Source organism: Pongo abelii, chromosome 2 (assembly GCF_028885655.2).
Source record: "Pongo abelii isolate AG06213 chromosome 2, NHGRI_mPonAbe1-v2.0_pri, whole genome shotgun sequence".
In the NCBI taxonomy this organism is placed as follows: domain Eukaryota; kingdom Metazoa; phylum Chordata; class Mammalia; order Primates; family Hominidae; genus Pongo; species Pongo abelii.
The window spans coordinates 78,687,126-78,712,724 of NC_085928.1; the positions used below are offsets into that span (position 1 = coordinate 78,687,126).

At 36.2% G+C, this 25,599-nt stretch overlaps 1 protein-coding gene and 1 non-coding gene across 19 annotated transcripts in view; one reads left to right on the plus strand and one right to left on the minus strand.

Annotated features, from left to right (window-relative positions):
- The window catches only part of CHL1 (cell adhesion molecule L1 like), a 213,847-nt gene that overhangs the window by 104,333 nt on the left and 83,915 nt on the right, over positions 1 to 25,599 (minus strand). For 5 of the 18 annotated variants that reach the window (XM_063721968.1, XM_063721961.1, XM_063721963.1 and 2 more), the window contains exon 3: positions 15,741 to 15,839. The exons of the other annotated variants lie outside the window; for them this stretch is intronic. The gene's annotated coding sequence lies outside the window, so the exon portion shown is untranslated. The remainder of the gene's footprint in view (positions 1 to 15,740; positions 15,840 to 25,599) is intronic. 18 annotated transcript variants of the gene reach the window in all.
- Positions 24,147 to 24,250, plus strand: LOC112132845 (U6 spliceosomal RNA). The gene has a single exon (XR_002914563.1). It is a non-coding gene; the product is annotated as a U6 spliceosomal RNA (small nuclear RNA).

The window sequence follows — 25,599 nt, forward strand, 5'->3', positions numbered from 1 at the left end:
TTTGTCTGGACAATTTCATCCTAAGACTGTCTTTGCCACATAGCATCTGGTAGCTAGGTTATAAGAGAAAATTAAAACCCTCATTTTTCTCTAGGACTTGGAAAATACTGATACCTATAAAAAGTAACCTAATGACCAAAAATTAGGTCAGGATGCAAATATGAAGAAACTACTATCTGCGGTAAACTTTCTATATGGAAGCATTGTCAGAAAATATACTCTTTAGAAATTTGAGCAAGTTATACACCATTAGCCTTAACCTAAGGCCATTTCTAAGGTTGTATTTAAAGTACGAATTCCAACAATTGGTACTTGAATATGATTTTATTTTTCTTTGCTCATCAAAAGGCACTTAAGGATCTTGTAGTGACAGGGATGGTCATCATAATTATCAACTGCTAGTGAACATTAAGCACTTGAATATGACATTAATAGATTCTTTCAGAGATGAAAAGGCTGCATGATTAAGATAAATAGTTCACAGTTTGGGATAGCTCACCTTTGATTTTTTTATCTATATACTGTTTCATAACTGTTCATTTTTTGCATTATTTCTTTTTTTGTCACCACATTTCTTTTTCCATTCTCTGAGACAAATTTTTTGGTTAAAGACAATTTACTGGTTGAAAAATGCTAAATGCCAAATAGTGATACAAGAAACTTTAGTCTTTTTTCCCCTAAAATCTGTAGTTCACAGAAACATCCCTCTTGTCAATTCAAAACTTTCAAGTGGAATATAACAAAGCAAACCAACTATAATCAGAGAGATTTGGGGCATATTAAGAAAATAATATTTATGCATAATAACATCCCAGAGGTTGTTTAAATGGGATATTTTTATTCAAATTCCAAAAGGTGTAGGTATTTTTGTTGCAAATAGTTTAATATATGTATCAGTGCTTTGGATATGTTGGTAGAAATTTTAATCTTCTCACTGTACAAATCGTTAAAAGCAAACCTATTCTATTCAAGCCATAAGATACAAAGTATGATTTCCAGATACTTAAGATACATTTATAAGAAACTCATAATTTCCTTTGGCTCATCTTCTGCTCCGACGATGGCATTAGAGCTGTCAACATTGATTGATCGTTCCCTGTGCTTTTATGAGAAGAATTAATGCCAAATCCTGGGCCAATGACCTAGATCCCTAAACCCTTCATATCTTGTCCTCGTTTTCCATGAATAAGAAATAAGAACAGGAAGGCAATATCAGTTATTATGTCATTTTTGAACTGATTACCTTCTTCATTTGCATGATAACCAGTTAGATTCAATTTTCTGGATATAATGTGCAGTTTTTTAAATACACGTTTAATAGTCTTATGTGTTTTGATTCCAATATTGATAATATTTCTAAGAACTACTGTTTTTATCATCACATACCATTTTTAATTAATTTGCTTTTACTTATTTTACAATAAAATGTATTCTTATTGTAACAGAAAATAATGGCAAAGGAACATATTCAGTAAAAATTTGAAGATTATACAACCCTCTTCTCCCCATCCCTGCCAGAAAAAATTTAAGATATGAACACTTCCAGACATTTATATTTATTTTTATTTATTTATATGTACATTTATATTATATATAATGTATAGTATGCCTTATATCTGTTATATAAATGATATCATATATCTATTATTTTTTGTTAAGTGAAAAAAACAAGTTATAGAATGTTATCTATAGAACAAACAGGTAAAGACCATGGGTTTTTCCTAGAAAAATCACAAGTTACTAGGCACTCGAAATTCAGTTTGGAAAAAGGATTACTGAAGGAAAAACTGTGAAAGATCTTAAACTTCTTTAGCTATAAAGTTATAATAGGGCAGAGGTCACTACCAGTAATGCAAGCGTTCTTAATCATGTCAACATTCCTAACTGTAATTCATTTACTGGATATATTTTATATTTTTAAGCATTCACTCTACTCTAGAACAATTTTCTTTTACATCATATTTTTGTGATTCCAAAGATAATACTGTCATCATTGAAATATACTGAATGACTAGCAGGTGACAAAGACTGTCTTTATTTACTGTGTTCTGTAAATATTTTGATAAAACCTGAGATTAACTAAAAGTGACTTTTAGCCACGATACTTTCTTCCTTACTGTAGAGATTTTCCTTTGAACGAAAGAAATCAAACTGTCATTCTTTTCTACTAACATATCATTAGCACAAATCAATTATAGCTCTAGAGATGTGATGTTTTCCTAAATGTTATGGTTTGGCATGCAATTTGAATTCAACATAGCTAACAGTCAAAAACGAAATAAAGTTTATCCATGACCAGATATGACTACAAGTATAATTTATCAGAGAGAAATTGATCAAATAAAAGCTCCCACCAAGTCACTTAAGGAATGTCTTCTTTCCATTTAAAACAGTGTTTGGAGGGAAATTTATAGCACTAAATGCCCACAAGAGAAAGCAGGAAAGATCTAAAATTGATACCCTAACATCACAATTAAAAGAACTAGAGAAGAAACAGCAAACAAATTCAAAAGCTAGCAAAAGACATGAAATAACTAAGATCAGAGCAGAACTGAAGGAGATAGAGACATGAAAAACCCTTCAAAAAAATCAATGAAACCAGGAGCTGGTTTATTGAAAAACTCAACAAAATAGATAGACCGCTAGCCAGACTAATAAAGAAGAAAAGAGAGAAGAATCAAATAAATGCAATAAAAATGATTTTTTACTTTTTAAAAATAAAAAATAAAGGGGATATCACCACCAATCCCACAGAAATACAAACTACCATCAGAGGATACTATAAACACCTCTACGCAAATAAACTAGAAAATCTAGAAGAAATGGATAAATTCCTGGACACATACACCCTCCCAAGTCTAAGCCAGGAAGAAGTCAAATCCCTGAATAAAACAATAACAAGTTCTGAAATTGAGGCAGTAATCAATAGTCTACCAGCCAATAAAGCCCAGGACCAGATGGATTCACAACCGTATTCTACCAGAGGTACAAAGAAGAGCTGGTACCATTCCTTCTGAAACTATTCCAAACAACAGGAAAAGAGGGAATCCTCCCTAACTCATTTTATGAGGCCAGCATCATCCTGATACTAAAACCTGGCAGAAACACTACAACAAAAAAAAAATTCAAGCCAATATCCCTGAAGAACATTGATGTGAAAATCCTCAATAAAATACTAGCCAATGGAATCCAGCAGCACATCAAAAAGCTTACCACCAGGTACGAAGTTGGCTTCATACCTGGGATGCAAGGCTGGTTCAACATACGCAAATCAATACATGCAATCCATTACACAAACAGAACCAATGACAAAAGCCGCATGATTATCTCAATAGACACAGAAAAGGCCTTTGATAACATATAACACCCCTTCATGCTAAAAACTCTCAATAAACTAGGTATCAGTGGAACATATCTCAAAATAATAAGAGCTATTTATGGCAAACCCACAGCGAATATCATACTGAATGGGCAAAAACTGGAAGCATTCCCTTTGAAAACCGGCACAAGACAAGGATGCCCTCTCTCACCACTCCTATTCAACGTAGTATTGAAAGTTCTGGCCAGGGCAATCAGGCAAGAGAAAGAAATAAAGCGTATTCAAATAGGAAGTCAAATTGTCTCTGTTTGGAGATGACATGATTGTATAATTAGAAAACTCCATCTTCTCAGCCCAAAATCTCCTTAAGCTGATAAGCAACTTCAGCAAAGTCTCAGGATACAAAATCAACATGCAAAAATTACAAGCATTCCTATCCACGAATAACAAACAAACAGAGAGCCAAATCATCAGTGAACTCCCATTCACAATTGCTACTGAGATAATAAAATACCTCAGAATACAACTTACAAGGGATGTGAAGGGCCTCTTCAAGAACTACAAACCACTGCTCAAGCAAACAAGAGAAGGCATAAACAAATGGAAAAACATTCCATGCTCTTGGATAGGAAGAATCAATATTGTGAAAATGGCCATACTGCTCAAAATAATGTATAGATTCAATGCTATCCCCATCAAGCTACCAGTGACTTTCTTCACAGAATTGGAAAAAAATTACTTTAAACTTCATATGGAACCAAAAAACAGCCTGCATATCCACGACAATCCTGGGCAAGAAGAACAAAGCTGGGGGCATCACGCTACCTGACTTCAAACTATACTACAAGGCTACAGTAACCAAAACAGCATGGTACTGGTACCAAAACAGATATATAGACCAGTGGAACAGAACAGAGGCCTCAGAAATAACACCACGCAGCCACAACCATCTGATTTTTGACAAACCTGACATGCACTAGCAATGGGAAAAAGATTCCCTATTTAATAAATGGTGTTGGTAAAACTGGCTAGCCATATGCAGAAAACTGAAACTGGACCCCTTCCTTACACCTTATACAAAAATCAGCTCAAGACAGATCAAAGACTTAAACGTAAGACCTAGGTCCATAAAAACTCTAGAAGAAAACCTGGGCAATACCATTCAGAACATAGGTATGGGGAAAGAATTCATGTCTAAAACACTAAAAGCAATGGCAACAAAAGCCAAAATTGACAAATGGGATCTAATTAAACTAAAGAGCTTCTTCACAGCAAAAGAAACTATCATCAGAGTGAACAGGCAACCTACACATTGGGAGAAAATTTTTGCAATTTAAACATCTGACGAAGACCTATCCAGAATCTACAAAGAACTTAAAAAAATTTACAAGAAAAAAAGAAACAACCTGATCAACAAATGGGCAAAGGATATGAACAGACACTTCTCAAAAGAAGACATTTATGCAGCCAACAGACATATGAAAAAATGCTCATCATCACTGGTCATTAGAGAAATGCAAATCACAACCACAATGGGATGTCATCTCATGCCAGTTAGAATTGCCACCTTTAAAAAGTCAGGAAACAACAGATGCTGGAGAGTTTGTGGAAAAATAGGAATGCTTTTACACTGTTGGTGGGAGTGTAAATTAGTTCAACCATTGTGGAAGACAGTGTGGCAATTCCTTAAGGATGTAGAACTAGAAATACCATTTGACCCAGCAATCCCATTACTGGGCATATACCCAAAGGATTATAAATCATTCTACGATAGACACATGCACATGTATGTTTATTACGGCACAATTCACAATAGCAAAGACTTGGAACCAACCCAAATGTCCATCCGTGATGGACTGGATTAAGAAAATGTGGCACATATACACCATGGAATACTATGCAACCATAAAAAGGATGAGTTCTTGTCCTTTGCAGGGACATGGATAAAGCTGGAAACCATCATTCTCAGCAAGCTATCACAAGATCAGAAAACCATGCACCGCATGTTCTCACTCATAAGTGGGAGTTGAACAATGAGAACACATGGACACAGGGAAGGGAACATCACACACCAGGGCCTGTTGGGGGTGGGATGCTGGGGAGGGATACCATTAGGAGAAATACCTAATGTAGGTGATGGGTTGATGGGTACAGCAAACCACCAGGGCGTGTGTATACCTATATATCAAAACTGCACGTTCTGTACATGTAACCCAGAACTTAAAGTATAATAATAATAATAAAGAGTGTCTTCTTTCTGGAAAAAGACTACAGGAAAGCAAGTAATTTCCATGTAGTAATTGCGCAATGTGACTACTATATGGCAATGCCGCATCTCTTTAGAAGTAGTGATTTTCACAGCAAGAATTCTGCTTTTCTTCTCATACTTTTAACTAGACAATGCGGAATCTCAACAAAGAGCTACACAATTGCAAAAGAATACCTTCTCTGAGCAACCAAAATCACCACCATTAAGTGTTGAATTATTCAGTGGGGATAATGGTACTCAAAATATAGCTGCTGGCTCTAACAAGTCACTTTTGCTTGTTTATTGGGTTATAATAGCCAGTAGGAGGTTGGCAATGAATTCTCTTAAGCAGCACAGAACAGTTTCCTTTTTCATTTTCCTGATATGTATATTTTTGGTACAGCCAGAACTTCTAATTTACTCAGAGTTATGTCATCTGCCATCTGAAACACTAGGTGAACCAAAAATGTGGTCTGCAGACTAAGCCAGCCATGCATATTTGTGCATGAAGAAAATCCCATGGAAAGAACTTGATGAGGTTCAGCTCCCTCCTAATGTAGACACTCTGGGGTCTGAATCCGTTCTACCTCTACTTTGATTCCTCAGCACTTTCTATCTGTATTATTCATGTAAAGGAGATTTGGGTTAATATTTTTAAAAAATGGAAACCTTCAATGGCATGTCATTACTCAGAACATGGATCAAAATCCTTATTATTCTGCAAATTCTGAGTGCTGTGGACTCTACACACATCTCTCATCTCTCCTCCCCCTCCTGAGCTTCAATTACATGTTCTTTTAACTTCCTAAACACTCCAATCTCTTGTTATAAGCTTTTCCATCAGTCTGGAGAATCCTTTACTTTCATCACTTTTGCCTAGATGACAACTCTTATACTTCAGATCTTAACACAACTGCACTTTCTTAGGAAACCTTTCATATCACAAGGGTTTTCTTTTTTTTGTTGCACTGCTTTTTTTTTTTTCCTAGAAATAAGATGTTTCACACGAGAGCACTTATCTCAGTTTCGAATTATACATTCACTAGTGTGATGTCTTATGACGCTTATGTCTCTTACTAGACAATAAACTCAGGAGAGTAAGAAACATTCAGGCTTTGCTCATCATCATGTCCTCATTGCCAAAGGTATTGCCTTGCACAGAGTAGGCAGCCCATGAATAAAGCTGTTTAAATAAATAGTGAGTACATATAAAATAATTGGATGCCAATAAAAACAAAGAAATATAGTAAAAATTATAGCTTAACCACATTGTGCCCTACTTCCTTGTAAGGTTCTTGCCATTGAGTGTGCTTTCCCATTCACTCTCACAAAGTCATCAGAACCCAAATCCATGTCTTCTATCCCATCACCTCTGTTTGCATCAGAGCCGGTTCCTGCCTGCCTATAAGCTACTCCCAACTCAAACAAAAAACTTTAGCATTCAGCCTCCACAAACTCAGTAAATCCAAAGGTTCATTTATTTTCTTCTTCTGGCAATTTCTATCTAAGTAGCCTCACTTCTCACTGTAGTGATTCAAACTGATATTTTGGGTCCCCTCAATGGTCACAAGTCTTATTAGTTTTAGTTTCAATCAATTGATCTATGATTGCCACTCCAGATTCTTCTTATTACTTCGTCTCTGAAATATTATAGTAAGTTTCAAACAATTTTCTCTAACCACAGATTCTCTAAGCTGCCATTTTCCATCAATTGGTAAGCAATTTATCTTTCTGAAAGCCGATACTGATCCTTTCATTCTCCTACTAAAACCTTCAAGGGAGAGGCAGCCAACAACTTCCTGTTGAAGAGGTGCCAGGAGCTGCAATCTCGATGAAATGGAGAGAGAAGGTAGTAGTGACCTTGTTTTGATATTGTATTTCCAAAGCAATCTCACTATTTGTAGATTTATTTGTTCATGTGGGTGTTCACAGAGGCACACTGATATACACTCTGAATAATGACTAATTGTCCTTCTAGTGTTGTTTCACTGCTCCCCTATCAGGTGAGAACAATATGCAAGCTTCCAAGCCTAGGGGAGCTCACATAGGGTCATGGAGAGGGATGGGGTTTGCAGTAAGAGAGTTATGGAGGCACATCCCAACACAGTATCTTAGTAGCTGCTGAACTAAATTCTCATTTATAAAATCAAGATGTTACATCCTCCTAATCTGTCATGAGTATTAAAAATGTGTACTTAATATTGTACCTGGAACATAGTAATTTCTCAAAATTGGTAGCTATTTTTATTATCATTCATTCCTGTTGGCCTAATTTATCATCTGACGAAAACCTAATTTTCCAGCATTTTCCTAGATCAACATCCAAAAGGGAACCAATGGTAAGAATTTGCAGCACCCCTATGTCCATATGTTCACTGATGCTGCTAACTTAGCCCATCTCATTCTCTCCCCCTAAAGTCTTTCATTTTGTTATTTACCCAATAAGTGTTCACTCATCCTTCAAGATTTAATTTGTATATTGATGAAACTTTCTGCATTTCTGGAGGCCAAGTATGCTGCACTCTCATACCTAACAAATAGATTTTTATAAACGCTTTATAATATTTTTCAGTTATTCATTTACCTGACTGTGTCTTCTCTAAGACTAAAAACTCATGGAACCCAGGAATTCTCTTTCATTTCACCTCAGATAATGTCTGGCACATGGGAGGTTACTCAATAAATGTCAGCAGAATAAGTATACTCAAAACTTGTACAAATTCCATTGTCCACTAAGACTCCACCATCCAAATAAGATTCAACCAGGTTATAGCACTTTAACACGGCATTGTTAATACTGTTGTAAAAAAATATTACTGTCTATTGAGATACTTGTTCTGTGCCACACACGTTATTTAGGGGTTTAGGCACATTATCTCTGGTGTTGATTTTGTGTTCATCTTCTTGTATGGTAAAAAAATTTGAAGGCAGGGACTGTTTTGCTAATCTTTGTATCCATATCACCAAGAAGGTATTTAGGAGGAATATGGTCAAGTAATAGGTCTGCCATTCATTCTCTCTTTTCACCAAGGGACCACTCCCTGGAAATAAACAAGGTAGCCCAGTCAAATCTCCTATTAAACATGTGAATGAGAGACCCTCCTGGCAAGCAAGTTAATGGCATTTAGAGACAGTCCTTATCTATCAAATGCTCACTATCTAGCACTGCTTATGATAAACAAACCTGAAATCTATGCATTTATGGGCATGGTCCCCTGGAAAAAGCTATGCAAGTATCTGAATATAAATGGAGATTTTAATTACCTAAATACTCCTATTGAGCAAGGAATGTAAACTGCACATGTCACCTAGAGATTTCCTGTGGGTCCAGTGCATGCTCTTATGTGGAAAGAAAGCATTTGCGAGCTACACTGAAGGTCAAAGACCTCTCTCCCTGGCTCACCCACGCCATGTGATTACCTATACCATTAAAATTATTAGTAAAACTAGATATTAGGTCAGACCTGTGATCCATGGGGTCTCTTTTTAGCAATTCGACATATTGTATCATTATCTCAGGTTCCAGTAAGTGTTTTCTGAAAGAACACATTTTGTATGCCTATTTATGGACTAAAATTATAAGAGAGATCTCGTTGGATATACCCACATTCATATTTTGATATGTTGTCTCTTTCCTGAGTTATAACCACTGAAAATAGTGAAAAGACTGGTTGTATATACATCAGGTAGAAGAAACAAGTCTACTTTGGAGTGCATTAACATAATCACAAATGATTATCAAGATGACCACCTAATATTCTCTACCCCTGTACCTTACAGCTGTACCAGACCTATGGAGTTCATCTGTATTTTGAAGCCTAATCCAGCTCTATAATCCCCAGCCCACTGAGATGGCCCAGATAACATTTCCTGCATCAGAGTAAAGAGTTCACAATATTAAAATCAATTTGGCTTCCTGTTGTTAACCAAGGGTCTGTTTCTTCAATACTGCAGAGATGAGGCAAGAACAGAACTCTCTTTGAAGCTAACAAAAGCTTAAGGTCAGATGATCTCCACGGGATACAAAGCAAACCCAGAGAGAAATAGCAGCCAAATGGTATTTGAAGTGTTCTATCAGGACAAGTACTTCGGTAATACAACCATTCATTCATTATTTGATATGGCTTTGTTCTCTCTTCGCGGTGTTGGAAGTATTGTATGATTTCAAAATATAATACATTGTATACTCCATTGATTAAAAATAGCAATATTCTTTGAGAACTACTATGATATTTGTTCATAGCCTGTTGAAAGACATTTATAATTTGGAGTTGATCAATGTTACTCACAAATCATTTTACATTAAACCTGCGAATAATGCCAAAATATTCTAATCGGCAAAAGAGAGCAACTGCAGCAATAATACCAATAATAATAGCATTTTAATTTTCTCTCTACAAATTACGCTTTTCTGATCCTTTCTCTTTCCCTGTTCTTGCGTCTGTGTCCCTCTATGTTCCTTTCTCTCATTATCTCTCTACTTATCTCTTATATTTATTTTATTTTATTTATTTTTTTGAGATGAGGTCTCACTTTGTCACACAGGTTGAAGTGTAGTAGCATGATCACAGCTCCCTGGAGCCTCCATCTCCCCGACTCAAGCAATCCTCCCACCTCAGCCTCCCAAGTAGCTGGGACTACAGGTGCGAACCACCATGCCTGGCTGTCTCTCCCTTGTATTATCTCCCCATCCTCTAATTCTCTGTTCTAATCCCTTTCCTTTGTACCTCTCCTATCTGTCCTCTCCTCACACACAAACTCAGGATGTCCCCACTCTTCTTTCTGTTGTTCGTTTTGCACATTCTCTCCCTCCCACTCTTCCTATCTGTCTAATCTGTCTCCCTGACTTCACCATGTAGTTTGCTGATATAATTACATGCACATATATTCCAACAAACCTAAAGAAATATATAAACACTGGTTTAACTCTTCTCCTCTGATTCAAGTCTATATTTTCCCCCTTACAGTGTTTTGTTTATATAAATATATAAAACTTGATACAGTGTCTGCCTTCCACTTCTTTCCATTTTAAAAATAACTTTCCCCCTTTTTTCCCAAGTGCAGGCTCATGACCTAAGCTGGGGCATCCATACCATCTAACCTTCAGGCTGCTGTGATGAGTCCAAAATGTGATCCGAGTGTGGACAGTCACAGTGATTCCTTGAGAATTTCCAAAGCCTCTTTTCCTCTGTGGTCATGAAACTATGAAAGCATGAGTTAGAAAGTGCCAATGACCATGGTTCTAAATTCATGAAGAAGTCAGTGAAAAGTAATAATGAAATGATTACAAAGGGAAGAAACAAAAAGTCAGAGAAAAGTGACAGTATTTATATCCTAATATCAGCTATCCCTAAGGCTAGTCTCACCTGTATTTTCACAGAATTTTGATATATAAAATAATAAATTCCTTTTGTATTAGGTAGCTTGAATTCAGTTTTTATTACTTGCAACAAGTCTTAATTTCCATGAATGATATAAAAATCTGCATATGGAAGATAGGTCTTAACTCAATGATAGGCTAGGAATAATTACCAATTTAGAGGAAAACCAAGTATTTACTAAGTGCATATGGGATATTAAAACGAAGTTTCAGTTGATGCACCAAGAGACTCAAGCAGTATATTCCAAAGAATGTGCTAAACACAGCATTCACTAAGAAAGGGTCTGAACTCCTCACCACATCAAAAATATAAAACAATCAATAGTTAGGATGGAATTACAGGAGTATTTTTTTTTTTTTGAGAGAGAGAGAGTTGTACTATATTTCCCAAATTTCCTCAGGAAGAAGGGGCACCAGGTTCTCTCTTCCAAACTCAAACAAAATGAGAGAGACTTAGACTTTGCACATGATTGATTAGATCTGTGTACACTCAATCATCACTTAAAACATAAGCCTGGCAATGAAGCAACCCTGTTCACTAGATAGGCTGTCCAGCATTTGTTAACTTGCAAATAGTTAATAGTAAAGGAAGTACAAAAGAAAAGCCACAGCCATTGCTTGACTTTATCAGTTCTCTTCTTGTGCTTAGAAGATTGTGTTTAATTGTCATTAGGATACTTCCCATTCAAATTACATATCCAAAAGCAGAGAACTGACCCTTCACTGTTTTAGAGTGGTGCTAACTTTCCTTTGCATTTTTATTTGAGAACTCTGATAGAGATGGATGACTAAGAACAGAAGAAAAAAAAAAAGTTACTTCCAAAGAACAAAACATTTTACCATTTTGCATCCATGACCTATTTCTTAACATCATTTCATGTTACTTTTTAATGTGCCTTTGTTTGTTGTTGCTCTGATGGTGGTATCACTTTTATTTAAGTCTTATCCATGTTAATCCTTCTCCTATTCAGTGCTTTTGGCCATTAGTCAAAGGGTAAGCAGTGTTCAAGCAGCTGCTTCTTCTGTGGCTTCGGGACACTAGAAACTCTCCTAATTAAATACTATGTGCTCTTTGACTTCTTCCTTGGCCTTTTTGGTTCTGTGACCGTTCGTGTAAAGAAAATAGTTTTGCCTTTTATCACTCTAACAGGCCATCTGAAGAAATGTGAAATCAGCTCCTTCCCTAAATTTTGTTAGTTTTTTTTGTGAGGGGGATTGGGAGGCAAATTGTGCCTTACAAACAGAAACAACCCGGTAGACTCCTATTTATGGCTACACAAAAGAAGGAAGCAAAGAAAGAAAAGAAACAAAGGAAGAAAGGAAGAGGAGAAGGAGAAAGGGAGGGAGAAAAAACAAAGTTTAATCTCTCTACAAATTATTACCATTTTAATAAGTGTAATTTCAATAATAAGTAAAATAAACTATCTTAGAACAGCATTATAGTGTCTGGCACATAGTAAACATTCAATAAATATTTGTTAAATGAATAAAAGGAATAAATTAATGACATGTAACTATGCCAATTAGGCATGTATTGCCATGCATTCTCACTGGTGAATAGCTCAAAATCTGAATTCTGGTCGACTGCACTTTTGAAGGTGAAGTTCTATTCTACCCTGGGATGTGATGAATCAAACTTACTAATTATGTTTACTATATTAGTTTCCATTTTTGTTATGGCCATGCCTGTACTGTTACTAATATAATAATTCTATATTTGGAAAAAAAGGAATATTTTAGAAGGGTTTAGTGAATGACTACCTTTCATAATCTAGGAAAAGTAGTGAATGTGGAAAAAAAAGGAAATGATAAGACTTTTCTCTTAGACAACACACATTGTGAGGGATCTTGGTATAACTTGTTTGTGGTTACCATTTTAAGAATCACATTCAATGTTATCTGAGCTTGTTTAAACATGTGCAATTAAATAATATTACATGGGTAACTTGAGAAGGTCCTGATTAATTTACCTTCCTAGTTAACTCAATGAACTCAGAAATAACCCCCTTGATTCTAGTACGTATGTATGTACGTACTTACATATTTATTTTGAGACAAGAGTCTTGCTCTGTCACCCAGACTGGAGAGCAGTGGTGCAATCATGACTCACTGCATCCTCGACCTCCCAGGCTCAAGTGATTCTCCAACCTCACCCTCCTGAGTAGCTGAGACTACAGGTGCCTGCCACCACACCCAGCTAATTTTTGAATTTTTTATACAGACAGGGTTTCATCATGTTGCCCAGTCTGGTCTTGAACTCCTAGGCTCAAGCAATCTGCCTGCCTCGGCCTCCCAAAGTGCTGAGAATACAGGTGTGAGCCACTGCTCCCAGCCTGTAACCTTTATTTTAAAAATCTAAGGTGGATGGGTTACCTGAAGTCAGGAGTTTGAGATCAACCTGGCCAACACAGTGAAACCTGTCTCTACAAAAAATACAAAAATTAGCTGGGTGTGGTGGCAACTGCCTGTAATCCCAGCTACTCAGGAGGCTGAGGCAGGAGTATTGCTTGAATCCCAGAGGCTGAGTGACAAAGCAAGACTCCATCTCAAAAAAAAAGAAATTATTCTACAGCCTTTCCACAAAATAGCATAAGAATCACAATTTAACACACATAAGTAAATGTATCCAATATGTCTTCAGGTTACAGTGGCTCACAATCATCATTTGGAATCTTTGACAGAACAAAAGCGAAAGTTGCAGGAAACTGGGTAGTATCTTATCAAACATTAGAACATTTAACACTGGTCTTTGATTTCTGAATAAATGTTCCGTATGTATTCTTTTTGTTTATTTTATATTTGCTCCTTTTTCTCAGAAATACAGGGGGAAAGATACAATTAGGGTTTTATTTTTTATTTTTTTTTTGACGGAGTGTCACTCTGTGGCCCAGGCTGGAGTGCAGTGGCTGGATCTCTCAGCCCACTGCAACCTTCGCCTCCCAGATTGAAGCGATTCTTGTGCTACAGCCTCAGAGTAGCTCAGACTACAGGCACCTGCCATCATGCCCGGCTAATTTTTTGTATCTTTAGTAGAGACAAGTTTTCCCCATGTTGGCAAGGCTTGTCTCAAACTCCTGGCCTCAAAAGAACCATCCACCTCGGCCTCCCAAAGTGCTAGGATTACAGGCATGAGCCACTGCACTCAGCCACAAGTTTTTTTTGTAGTTTATACCTCAGCATTCTAAATTTGAATGAATGCATAAATCATTTGTTATTTAAAGGAAAGACTTGATTTTTATAAACTAACCTGAAGCACTGTGACGTATCTATGTATTTATATCCAAATAACTAGTCGATAAACATTAATTTGGTTTTTGTGTAAAAATCATGAGTTACTGGGTAAACCCATGTGTCGGCTTAATATAAATCAATAAAAAGCTTTGGTAGTTCACTTGGTGACACGGCTTGGATATTTGTCTCAACCACATCTCATGTTGAAATGTAATCCCTAGTTTTGGAGGTGGTGCCTGGTAGGACGTGTTTGGGTGATGCGGGTAGATCCCTCATGGCTGGGTGCTGTCTGTGATAGTTAGTGAGTTCTCTTGAGATCTGGTTGTTTAAAAGTGTGTGGCGCCTCCCCACCTCTCTCCCTCTTGCTCCTGCTCTGGCCATGTGACGTGCCTGCTTCCGCTTCACCTTTCACCATGAGTAAAAGCTCCCTGTGGCTTCCCCAGAAGCTGAGCAGTGCCTTGCTTGTAGTCTGCAGAACCATGAGCCAACTAAACCTCTTTTCTTTATAAATTACTAAGTCTCGGGTATTCCTTTATAGCAATACAAGAACAGCTCAACACACTTGTGAATAAGATAGCAATTTTTGCCCCCAATAAGATTTACCTACTGGGGTGTGGTGAATCAAACTTACTAATTATATTGGCTATATTAATTTCCACTAGTGGTCTTGTAGACACTGTTTCCAATATAATAATTTTTATTTAAAAAGAGGACTTACTGAATGACTATAAAACCTGATTCTTGCTTTCCATAAGTAAAAATAATAAAAGGAAATATGTGGGAAAGTCAAGTAAAGCTTTGTGATTAAATATGTGCAGACAGCACAGCTAACCTCTCAGTGCCTAAACAGATAAGCCCCATTCAAGCAGTAGTTGCCCTGTTTGCAAAAACAACACAGCCTTTGACAGTTTTGACTTAATGCATCTGTAATGAAAACAATATGTCTACCATTTAGATATTTTTATAAGATTTGAAACACGGAGTCAGCATTTCTAAGGAGTCAATTTGTGAGGAACACCTTTATGACTTCTAGAGCTTGTACAGAGCAGCAAAGAATGAGACACAAATAATAGGCGGTTTCCAACACTCTGAGACGTGCAAGAGGAATTGTTTCCACCTTTTCCTTTTCCTGGTTAGTGCTGACATCAAAATGAACATTTGGATTTCAGGGTGAGCATAAGTCCTGCCTTAGAAGGGATATTTCCAAACACACAAAGGTTATATTTATAAGCTGAGCTGCAAGAGACAATTTTCCTGCTGTGAGACTCAACAGGACCAGCCTAGTCAGCAGGATTTTAAAATCCTTCTGCAGACATGTTAGCCAAGCTACTGGACTGGTCCAAGGCTCATTACATCTGCTGACAATCATTTTGAACAAGTATAAACCAAGCACTTCTGAGTCTACCAGTGCAAATATGGGTCAGTCAGTATTTTTCAAAAATGAGAAAAAAAATGACCTCTAAAAATCTCTTATTTGGAGAGTAATAGTATGTATTTAATGAGAAATAACAATGTTTAGGAAAATTTATTACTTGCCTGCTTATATGAACCAAAGTACTTACTTTGCAGGTTTTATATCAGTGATCTTAAAAATACTATTATTGGAAAGCCAAGTAAGGCCAGAGTGATCAGGCTTCTTTATACTGGACATCTAATTCCTTCTGAGGTAGAAAAAAAAAAAAAAAAAGAAAAGAAAAGAAAAGAAAAAATAAAACTAAAATCAATGTGAGAAAAATTGTATAATAAAACTTACTCAGTATGTTCTCAAGTGACTACAATGATGAAAAGACCTAGGTAGAGTATATTTGCAATAATAAGGAAACACAGTAATGCTAATATATATGATATCATTATGAGTTTAAGTTCTGTGTCTCTAGGATAAATAAATTCAAAAGGTTTTCCCCCTTATTAATAGCAAAATTAACATAGTTCCTTTTTGTTAACCAACCTCTTCCTCTTTACCTTGCATTACAAGAGATACTAGTTCACTACTCATAGTGAAATACAAATATTAAACAGGCAACCCTGGTTTACAGCAAAAAAGTCCTATATTAATGTTTTAAACTATATAATATTGTTTATAAATTAATTTCAGTGACTATGTTATTAAGAATAATTAAAATCCTCAAAATAGAAAATAAACAATTTTGTGGTTTTAACTTTGTTTTTCTTTTTCTTTCTTTTTTTTTTTTTTTGAGACTGAGTCTCATTCTATTGCCCAAGCTGGAGTGCAGTGGTACATTCTCTGCTCACCGCAACCTCTGTCTCCCAGGTTCAAGCAATTCTCCTGTCTCAGCCTCCCAAGTAGCTGGGATTACAGGTGTGTGCCACCACACCTGGCTAATTAAAATAGACAACTTTTTGTGTGTGATTACAGCTCCAATCACCTTATTGCCATGTGATGTTCTCAACAATGCCATAAAGTTCCAAATGAGGAAAGGGGTTTATGCATTCCTTCAACAAGCATTAACTGAATGCCTGCTTACTCTAGGAACAGGGCCAGGGTCAGAAGTAGAGAGTGATGAAGACATAGTTTCATCCTAAATTATGTTAGTCAGGCATGACTAATTAGAATTTGTCATTCAATTAAGCAAACAGAAATCAAGAGATGGAAAAAAATACTAAACCCAGGTCTTTCATTGGCTTCTGATGACTAAAAGGAGCTCATTTTCTCTTTTCTAACCTAGAATATAAATACTGTCCGTCCTCATTATCCACAGATTCCATATTTGCAAATACAACTATTTGCTAATATTAATTTGTACTCCAAATTAATACTCACAATATTTGTGTAATCTTTCCCCAACATGTGCAGAGAATCACAAAATTTGAGTTACCCCTACACGTGTTGCCAGCTGAGGTTGAACAAAGTGAAACTCTGCCTTCATGTTTCAGTTCTCGTACTATAAACAAGTGTTTTTTTCATGGTCTATTTAGTTCTTCTCATTTTTATGTTTTTTGTTTATGATTCTGCTGTTTAAAATGACTTGCCGTTTAAAAATAATGCAGAAGTGCTCCCTAGTTTTCTTAAGCACAAGGAGGCTATAATGTGCCTTACAGAGAAAAAAACTGTGTTGAACAAGCTTCAATGAGGGGTGAGTTACAGTGCTATTTGCTGTGAGTATAATGTTAATGAGCATACAATATGTATTAAATAAGATATCATTAAACAGAAACACATATAAAATGAAGTTATGTATTGATAGATTGACAAAAGTGTGGCCAGAGTCATGCAGGAACCAAGCTCTTATTTACCTACCAGGAGTAATTGTTCAGTGTTTACTAATTCAGTGTTTGCAGAGACTTTACAGAACATAACTATCATGAATAATGAGAGATGGATAAATGCATATAGTTTTAGCTAGATTCTACAATTGCTCTCATATTGTGAATTATTAATGGCAAAAACCACAACTAGTTTTACACCAATCTAATATTTTCAGAATAAAATCACTCATCTTAATCCACAACAGGGAATAAAGCAAATAATTTCAAGGATTAAGTAATGTGTTATCAGTAAGTTTGAGCACAAAATTAAATATGATATCAAGTTTTTATGTCTTTAAGATAAAAACCAATGAATCTAACTTTGCAAATGCATTTTTAATCCCCAAAATATTATATAGATATTTGTTTCACAACTCCCTTTTAAATGAAAAACAGTTGTTACATTAAAGGAGTGAAACTAAGAAATTAAAGCAAAGTAGGTGATGCCAAGATATTATTTATTTCTCTTGAATTCTAGGCTTCTACTTCACACATTTTCTCCTTCATCACCCTTCACATTGTCATTTGACCTGTTTTCCAAAGGAAGAAATGTTGATTAAAAGTATCTGAAAGAAAGAAACAGGGAAATAAAAACAAAAAAGAAGCTAACAAAACCAAAGACACGATGGAAAAAAATGATAAAGTCTTCATCTAATAACACTAAATAGATAAAAGTTCTAAATATTATTGAAAATATTTTTCAGTTGCACAATTAAGCTTGTCTCAAACTATATTTAATGATCAGCTGTCTTCACTATATAAAGATGGTGTTACTGCTCCCATTGATTTAAAAACCCTTCACAGTCAATTCCCTGTGGACGCAGCCTGACACATAGAGAATGCAAAGATGGAACGCATCCCACGCATGCCATTCGTCAGAAAAATGCTGAGATCCTTGACCAGTAGAGGTAGGGGGTTGGCAGAGGAGCAATCACATCCTCCTTCATGTCGCCCGTCCTGTGACAAACAACGTGTGTGAAACAGCAGCCCAGGGGTCATGATAGAACCTGTGGCAATGGAACAGGGCCAAAAGACAGACTCAGACGAACAGTAGATCTGTAAACTTGACCTCATTAGTAGCAAACTGTAACCAGTTACTAATTACCTTCTGGATATATTGTACATTGTATATGCTTGTATGTAAATTATGCCTGTATGTATGTAAATTTGACATGTGTTTGTCACCCAAAATTTGCAAAAGTTTAATATGATGACTGGAGTTAGAGAGAGGAGATAATAGATTAACCAATACCTTCTAATAAAAATGAAGGTAAAATCTTAAAGTAGTGACCAACTTTCTGGTGAAAAATGCACTAATTGTACTTAATGTATAAACTTGGTCACCTTAAATTAGCTTTGTTTCATCCTGTATTCTGAGGAGAACATATTTCAATCAGAATCCAAGTAAAATAAGGCTAGCTAAAGAATTCCAGTGAAGGCGGGGCGTAGTGGCTCATGCCTGTAATCCCAGTACTTTGGGAGGCTAAGGTGGGCAGGTTGCCCGAGGTCAGGAGTTTGAGACCAGCCGGGCCAACAGGGTAAAACCCCATCTCTACTAAAAATACAAAAAACTTAGCCTGGCGTGATGGCGCACGCCTGTAGTCCCAGCTACTCGGGAGGCTGAGGCAGGAGAATCGCTTCAACCCAGGAGGCAGAGGTTGCAGTGAACTGAGATCGTGCCACAGCACTCCACCCTGGGTGACAGAGTGAGACTCCATCTCAAAAAAAAAACAAAAAAAGATACCAGTGGAGCAATGTATCTATGTGCTACTATAACAAAAATGATCATTTTTTTGGTATATTTGATGCTTGAAGGCACACACTAATAAGTAGCATGCTATCAGTAAATTAAAGCATCTTACTAAATCCAGTTAGTTCTATGTATTGTAAATATTACCTAAAGGGTTAAATATATCAAATCAAAGACTGGCATTTATTATCTGAGTAGAAGACATTTTAGGATGGATTCTAAGATTATAAAGAGGTATCTCAATCATCTTTCCCAAAGCACCTCTACTGTAAAAAATAACTACAACATCAAATGGCTTGCGTGTCTCAGCACAAATTTATATAAGAGCAGGTGAAAAGTCAATCGAATGTGTAAACCTATCAGGTGGCAATTATGGTTTTCAGGAAAAGTTCTTCAACATTCAATATACATTGAGTGTCTGTACATACCCGGCACAGAGCTATTGTCTAGAGAGAGAGTGGTGAACAAGACAGATTTCTTCACTGACTTACTAGAATTTACATTCTAATGATGGTAAATATAATATGTATTAATATATAATATATGACATTTTATATTTTTATATTATATATTGATACATATGTGAAAAGTATAAATGAAAATGTCAGAGGCATTTGAACCAGAGCAACTCCATCTTGAATAGGGGTTAGGTAAAATAAGGCTGAGACCTACTGGGCTGCATTCCCAGGAGGATGGGTATTCTAAGTCAGAGGATGAGATAGGAGGTTGGCACAAGATATGGGTCATAAAGACCTTGCTGATAAAACAGATGGCGGTAAAGAAGCTGGACAAATCCCACCAAAACCAAAATGGTAATGAAAGTGACCTCTGGTGGTCCTCACTGCTCATTATATGCTAATTAGCATGCTAAAAGACACTCCCACCAGTGCCATGACAGTTTACAAATGCCATGGCAACGTCAGAAAGTTACCCTATATGGTCTAAAAAGGGAAAGAATCCTCAGTTCTGGGAATTGCCTACCTCTTTCCTGGAAAATCATGAATAATCCACCCCTCGTTTAGCATATAATCAATAAGTAACAATAAGTATAAGCAACTGGGTGGCTCATGCTGCTGTTCTGTCTATAGAGTAGCCATTCTTTTATTCCTTTACTTTCTTTGCTTAATTTTTTTTTTTGAGACAAAGTCTCACTCTGTCGCCCAGGCTGGAGTGCAATGGCGCAATCTCGGCTCACTGCAACCTCCGCCTACTACGTTCAAGTGATTCTCCTGCCTCAGCCTCCCAAGTAGCTGGGATTATAGGGGTGCGTCACCATGCCTGGCTAATTTTTGTATTTTTAGTAGAGATGGGGTTTCACCATGTTGGCCAGGCTGGTCTTGAGCTCCTGACCTCAGGTGATCCACTCACTTCGGCCTCCCAAAGTGCTGAGATTACAGGCATGAGCCACCATGCCCAGCCCTACTTTCTTAATAAACTTGCTTTCACTTTACTCTATGGACTTGCCCCAAATTCTTTCTTGTGCGAGATCCAAGAACCCACTCTTGAGGCATGGATCAAATAACCAAAAACATTAAGAGTTGTGATAAGTGCCTTGCAGGAGACAAACTGGGTGCTGTTATCTGGGGTAGGGTGGGCAGAGACATCTTACACAGGAGGCTATGGAGCCTATCTTGAAAGGGGATATCTAACTTGGAATCAGAATTATGAAAATGGGGGTAATAAACTTTATGAATTATATTCATTACATATTATGTTCATTTATAATTCATTACCGTAATTATGTTCAATCTTGAAAGTGACAGGAGAAAAAAAAACTGCCAGAGAGAAACAAAATGCAGAAAACTGAATAAAGTCATCACAAGTCTGGAAACACTGCTCTCTCTCTCATTGCAACCATTTTTCTTTCCTAAGCATCAACGCAGGCACATTTGTTTTCATAATTAGCAGTGACCATAGAAAGCAAAATAAAAATATTGTTGTTGTTGGTTTTAGGTCACTTCTGAGGGAAACAAACATTGCTAATCATAAAGTTATGATTTATTGAGCATTAGCTATGTAATGTGCATATTATACATAGTATTTCATTCAATCCTCACAAATATTCTAGAAGACAAGAATTATGATCTCAATTTTAAAATTGAGTAAACTGAGGTAGAGTCTACATAGTTTGCCTGAGAGTACACAGCTGTGGAGGAGTCAGGCTTCTTCTCTGGAGCCCAGTGAGACTTGTAAGCCTGTGAATTTTAAGTACTAGGCTAGAAAGCAAAATTAGGGAAAGAATTGAAATGATTATCTTCTCTGACTTCCTTTATTCATCTGATCACATTCCCACTGACTGTACTGAATTTTGTACTCAATTACTTAATTGCAGTATAAAAATATACATTGGCTCCTCTGGTGACACTACTTTTAAATGCCATTGGCATTTTATAGAGAAAATGGTGGGAGGGACTTCATCAGATTTCATTTAAATGCCCAAGTCACCCAGCTGTCATAATGTCTTCCTCAAACAAGATGGTATTTTGTAATTCATCTCTTTCCTTTACAGAATTCTGTATCTCATCAAGATGTTTGACTTGCAATTCCAGTTTTGACTTGATCCAGCATCTAGCATAAAAGGTGAAAGGTGATAATGAAACTTATTCTAATTATTTCAATTATGCTTGAAAACATGTGTAAGCATGTTTAAACACACAAATATGCTTAAAACAGCTTTTTATTTCCAGTGGATAAGCCTATTTTTATAAGGCAAGCATATGCAAAATAGTTTATTTTAGACATCTATTTATAAAGGAAATATTCATGAGAATAAAAATGCAGAATACATTATTTGATTCGTCAAACAATGATATAATAGATTCTGCAGAATTTTGTACTTAATTGCATTACCTACTACCAGTGGAATTATAAATGAATCCACGTACTCATTGCACAGCTATATATAATTATCCCAAGGTCTGATTAATGTCCTTAGATCTACTGAGGTTGGAGAAAAAAAATAAAGATGAATAAGCATTTACCTGCTTTCTTTTAAATATACCAGGCAAGGATTTTCCTCTGAACAGTTTTCTCTGGTCACCACCACCTCCCCAATGACATATAATGTCATGAAGATAGAACTAATATTTGTCTTTTTCAGTGAACAATCACTAGTTCTTATCACACAGGATATTTTAAGGTCTGCATGTCTCATTTTTGCTTTTCAATGTCTTACCAGTTTTCACGGCATTGTCATAAAACAATGCCTTTACATTGGTAGGGCTATGCTCCCTCAATAAAAAATGTCAGACTTCTCACACGGTTTGGAACAGTTCCCAATGGTTTCCACACAAACAATCTGGTGTTTTTCACAAATATGGGTAGAGAAGCAAGTTGATATGCCACCAAATGATCATCCTTTTGCACTCCCAGCATAAAACTCATATGCTATAAGAAATAAGTAAAATTAATGAATAAATTATTCACATCTTTGTTTTCCTCTTATTATTCAATTCTCACATTAAATGTGACCTCAGAAAGTCCTTCCTTGTCTACTAATCTAATGCAGCCCCCCGTCTTTCCCTTATAACTTCCTGCCTTATTGTAAACAAAACACTTATTAGTAATATCTTTGTTTAGTTGTTTGTTCAGTTTTATCTAGTTCCACCAAAAGTCTGTAAGCGCCATCAGGGCAGAAACTTATATTTCACTAATGTATCCCCACTACCTGGCAAAGTACTTAGTGCATAATTGGTACATAGTAAGTGTTTGTTGAATAATAAATGGGTGGATGAATCAGTGAGGGAGAATGTGACTATCTGGAAAACACATATGTAAATGCATTCATTCATCCGATAAATTCCCTACTATTAGTCGTTGTTAACATTTATTTTAATCATACATACTATGATAAAAGAAGGAAAGGATGCTTTTATACCAGCTGTTCTCAACTGGGGTGGAGGAGAGGGATTTTTCCCCCATGGATGTTTTTATGTTATCTGAAGACATTTTTGGTTGTTACAATTGGGAGAATAATACTAGCATATATTGAGATGCCAGGGATGATGGTGCTAAACATCCAATGTCTGTACCCATGGGGTAGTCACCCACAAAATGAATGATCAAGCCCCAAATTTCAGTAATGCCAATAGTTTACACTAGAATCTGTATTCCTCATATGAATTTAATTTAACATGTATTTATTAGACAACTATCATATGCTAACATCAAATTGAATTCCTGTGAAGAAAAAGATATGTTACAGACAGATAGACAGATAGATGAATAGATGGTTGACTGGCTAGACTAATGAATAAAAGGATGGATGAATAAGTACTTCATAGATATATGTGTACATAAATAGAAAGATAGTAGTCACAACATTCTATGAAGGACTTAAATAAACCACGTGTGACTGCTAATCTCAGGAAACTTAGACTCTTGATATTATCTAATCATGTCTCCACGGAATTCGTTCTATTTAATAGCAAAGTGTTGGATCACAAAAAAGATACATGCAAACATTAGGGGAAGACTGCAGGCTAATTTTTGCATTGAATGCTAATGATATTCGTGAAGGGAATGGCTATGAGGAGAAAGTGATCATCAAGTTTTAGTTAGGTACTGCATAAACAAACATAATAATATCTTTTTCAAATGAAAGATTTGTGTTTCTTTCCCATAAATGAGAATCCCCGTGTCGAGTGAGAGATGTATTCACTATGTGAATGGAATGGTTCTGCATGTGATTAGGCAGAAAACTGGAATACAAGGAAACAATCAGAGCAGGAGCTGTTAGAAAACCACCAGATGCCCCAAAAGCAGGGCTTTTACTTGGATCACTGGAATAAAAACAAAATAAAAATATTTTGTTTTCTTAGAGAGGCCCTGCATTCTATACAGTATAGTCCAGAAAACAGATAAAAAGTGGCAAAGGCAGGATTTATATAGAGAGAAATAGTAAGTTCCCCCAAGTCTTCCTCATTTCTATTGCAGTATGGAAGGATCCAGAGTGCTTGCTTTGGTGACACATCTAAAACTTGAACGATACAGAGAAGGTTACTATGGTCCTTGGGCAAAGATGACATGCAAATTTGTGAAGCCATTCACATTTTTCAGTGGGATAACATATTCAATGTGCTGAATGAGAAAGGCAACCAGTCACAAACAGTCAACCAAGAATTCTATATACAGCAAAACTATTCTTTGAAAATCACAAAAATAATAAGAAGACATTCTTGGATAAACAGAAACTGAGATAATTTCTTACTAGCAGTCCTGCACTGCCAAAAATGTTAAGGATCCTTCAAGCTAAAATGAAAGAACACTAGATGTTAACCTCAATCTATACAAATAAATAAAGAACACTAGCAAAGGAAAATACAAAAGAAAGTATTAAAATATTTTTGTAACTCTTTTCTTCTATCTGATTAAAAGACAACTACATAAATCAAGAATTATAATACCACGTTAATGGGCTTACACAGCATAAAAGCGTAATTTGTATGACACTAACAGCCAAGGAGGAAGGAAATAACAGGTACACATTAGAACAAAGTTTCTGTATACTATTAAATTAAGTTAATTTTTATCTGATCTAGATTATTTTAATAAAATGCTAATTGTATTCCCCAGAACACATACTAAGAAAATAGTTTTAAAGGTACAGCAAAAGAAACAAGGTAATAAAACAGCATGCCAGACAATATTTATTTAATGCAAAAGAAGGCAGATATGAAGGAAAAAAAAAAGCAAAGACATAGAAACACCAGGCATCAATTCTATCTTATCAGTAATTATATAAGACGTAAATGAATTAAACACTAATAAAAAGTAAGGATTAGCAGAATAGTTTTTATAATGATACGATTATATCCTATCTAAAAGAGATAAACTGTAGATTCAAAGGTATTTACAGAGCAAAAGCAAAAATATAGGGAAAAGAAATAGGCTGGGCATGGTGGCTCATGCCTGTAATCCCAGCACTTTGGGAGGCTAAGGCAAGCAGATCACTTGAGGCCAGGGGTTCATGACCAGCCTAGCCAACATGGTGAAACCCCGTCTCTACTAAAAATACAAAAATTAGCCAGTCGTGGTGGCATGTGCCTGTAATCCCAGCTACTTGGGAGGCTGAGGCATGAGAATCGCTTGAACCCAGGAGGCAGAGGTTGCAGTAAGCTGAGATTGTGCCACTGCATTCCAGCCTGGGCGACAGAGTGGGACTTTGCCTCAAAAAAAAAAAAAAAAAAAGATACAAATTGGAAAAATAAAACAAATCTGGGGTAGTTATATTAACATTAGACAAAATAGACTTTAAGACAGAGGTGAACCATCAACAAGAGAAGATTTCTGGGCCCTGGTAGTCCAGGAGAACCAAAATGACCACGACTTTACCAATGGTAAATCATAATGGTGAAGGCAAATAAGGAACCAGAAGATAGCACGGTACCCAAGCACTTGGATGT